Source organism: Silene latifolia, chromosome X, assembly GCF_048544455.1.
Source record: "Silene latifolia isolate original U9 population chromosome X, ASM4854445v1, whole genome shotgun sequence".
Taxonomy (NCBI): Eukaryota; Viridiplantae; Streptophyta; class Magnoliopsida; order Caryophyllales; family Caryophyllaceae; genus Silene; species Silene latifolia.
In genome coordinates, this window is record NC_133537.1 from 35,965,079 (window position 1) to 35,968,431 (window position 3,353).

Consider the following 3,353-nt stretch of genomic DNA (forward strand, 5'->3'; position numbering starts at 1 on the left):
ATATTAGTAGGATAGTTTAAATAAGGGTCCTAATTTTTGTCACCTCTTTACTCGGGACAAGCAAAGGTTCGGTTTGGGAATATTTGATGTGACCAATATTTGAGCATATTTAGTCCCCGAATTAGCCTCGTTCCTATGCTTTTTAGTGCATAATTGGATCATTTACTATCTTTAGTCCTTTGTTTTGCATATTCTTTGAGGTTTTGTTCCTTGGTAGGAGATGAGTGCAAACCTTGCATTTTAATGGCAAAATGGAGCTAAATTAATCGAATCTAATGACCAAGCATCAAAGTGAAGACAAGACTAGAAGGCCTTTGTAAATAATGGGCAATGATGAAGACGATCCTTGCATCTCCGACAAAATCCTTGAGGATTGTTGGAAGAAGAAAATAAGAAAATAAGAAAAAGGTTGTTGAACTAGAATCCGGCCGTCGCAGCATCGGGACGCTCGTCCAACCTCCACAATCCGAGCGTCCCTCCAGCCAATCCCCTCGTCCAACATCTCCGCAATCCGAGCGTCCGACCCTCCAGTCCGCTCATCCAACCCCCACAATCCGCTCGTCCCGGCCCCTTGGCCGCTCAGATTGTCATCCAGTACAGCACGCCTTCTCCTTGTTCTACTCGGGATGCGCATATTTCTGAAAGACTAGCAAAAAGGAGACTCGCATCTTTCTTCGAGAGGAGCATTTCCTCAAATTTTCTTAAGGGTCTTAATCGTCATTGAAGCCCTTAGTAACCCTTATTCATGTACCTAATCCCCACTATAAATACCCCATTGTACTAATTAGATTACAATCAATCCTTAGTATAATTTATGTTCTTCTAATCTCTCTTTAATTTTATAATCAACTTTTAATTAAGCATTAATACAAATCTCATTTCCTTAATTTCTCTATTGTTTATCATTTATTTTGGGTAATTGAAGATCATTTGGGGTTTATTTGGAAGATTGACAACCTTCCAATCATTCATCAAGTACTTCTATTATTCTTTGCTTATTATTTTGGAATCATCATTGGGTATAATTCTCTTAATCCCTTTTTAATTATTGTTAATCATCTTCATTTATTCATCATGTTTTGCTTTGTTAATATGATTGACAACCTTGTTAGCATGTTAAAATTGATAATGAGTGAGTAGTTTCCTTAGCTAGGGTTAATGGGGAATTAGCGGAAACCAACATGGGGGATGATTCATGCTTAATCTAATATGTTGACATAATTTATTTGCTTGCTTGTTGTGATCTCAACTTATGCACATGTTATGTTTGATGAAATGCGAGCCTATGAATCCTTGCATTTTTTACCCATCACTTATCTTTTCAATGAGGCTTGTAAGACATAAACCAACTCGATTCTCATTAGACCATGCATATAGTTGAGTAGGGAGGATTAAGTCGACTTGTAGGTGTTGTACAATCTAATCGATTCAGCTTCGGGACCCAAACCTTCCTAGGATTGTAAGATATAAACCAACTTGATCCTATCACAACAATAATTGCTTGCTTATAATTTGAGAATATGTTTGTATGATCAATTCTCATGAATCCCCTATGAATCCATGACACCCTAGTGCTTTCAATCAATTGTTTACATCTCATCTTAATCATCTTGCTTGTTCATTTACATTGTTATTTAGTTTAGTGATCTTCTTATCTCAACCCAAATTGTGACACCCTTAGGCACCACTACTTGCAATCGAAAATCCTACATCAATACCTGTCCCTTGGGATCCGACCTTTACTTACCTCTTTACTAATAGTAGAGTAGTTTGTGAAGTTATAAATATTGTTTTGCTCTAGGTGCTCCTAACGACAAGTAACCGAAAAATATAGTCCGACCATTTATCTATTTGTGTAATTATTGGCTTGGGTTAGTGTAGATTTATTATTTGGTTAATTATCTCATTTTTCTCAATAAATCACTCACTTACATACTATTACTACATAGCAATTAATTTGTTTGTTTGTAGATTGAATCATTGATGATGAAAAATAATAGCTTAGAATACTTATCCGATATACCTTTCGTTTGAAAAGGGTAGTATATAAAGAGAAAGCTCTTCTAATATGTGCTTGAATATTGAAATTTGATCCATGTTTATCCTTCGGCCATGTAGACCATTTTAATTTCTACATGGAACGAACTTTTATCAGACTTCCTAACAAGTATGAAGTATAGCTTGGTGTATCTTGAATATCTTGTTCGACTAATCAAACGAAACCCTTATAATCAATAATTATATCAAATTTAACGGGAAGCAATTCCTCATATTGTGGAGTATTTATCCTAAATAGACCTTTAATGATGAATGGAACAGAGAGGTTCGGTAAGCGATAATAATACAGTTCATAGCGTAGAAGCCTTTCGTACTTCTGTTAAAATCGCTTTTTTTAGTGTGCCCTCCATTTACTCAAATCCTGGATCCGCCCCTGGGTAAATCATTGAGAAAGGCGTGTGCGTAATGCTGTAAAGGTGAAACAAAGTTTACCAAAAAAAAAGGTGGATCCTGATATAATCAAGGTATTGAACCCTACGTGAATCGAACACGCAACCTTCTGATCTGGAGTCAGATGCGCTACCATTGCGCCAAGGATCCTCTGTTGTTAAATCCTTGTACAAGAAGTTCTTGACGTATAATAAACAGATGTGGGACATTAATAAAAGAATGTAATTAGAGTGGATGGAGATATTGACGAATGAGAGGGGTTGTTGCTAGATGGAAAGAAGCGCGTGGGACCCAAGCACATTATAGATGCTGTCACAATATGTGGCAGTGAACGGTGGACATGGCATGTGGAGGATTGCTTATTTGAAACAACATATTACGACGTCTCCTTATCCACTACGGTCTACGTTGAGTCGGTGACGGTATGTTTTATGGGATGATATCGAAATTTAATATTACGGTAAATCTTGTTTAAGATAGACTGCTCGTCTTAAATTTTGAAACGGGTTAAATATTAAGATAAGGTGAAGATGAAGACAATTTTTTTTGGTATTTTCTAGGTAACTTACCATGTAGTTTGGGGTATATATTTGATTCATTTTAAATTTAAGACAAATAGTATTCGTTTTAAATGAGAACTAGTTTTGTATCCCGTGAAATTCATTGGATGTTTTGTTTTTGGTATGATATTTTTAGTATTTCTAGTAATTAAAATTTTATAAAATATCAAACCACATAGTAAGATCACCACACAAATAATTCATGATAGATCATGTACTAAAATTAAGGGAATTGAAATGTTAACATAAAGATCAATGTCAATAAATTAAATAAGTGAAGTAGGTTAAGAGTGCTATTTTTCAAAGGTAAAATGATGAAAACAAAAATCAACAAATACCAAAATA

At 35.3% G+C, this 3,353-nt stretch overlaps 1 non-coding gene across 1 annotated transcript; it reads right to left on the minus strand.

The window, feature by feature from the left end:
- Window positions 1-2,526: 2,526 nt before the first annotated feature.
- Window positions 2,527-2,598, minus strand: TRNAW-CCA (transfer RNA tryptophan (anticodon CCA)). The gene has a single exon. It is a non-coding gene; the product is annotated as a tRNA-Trp (tRNA).
- Between the last annotated feature and the right edge of the window lie 755 nt (window positions 2,599-3,353).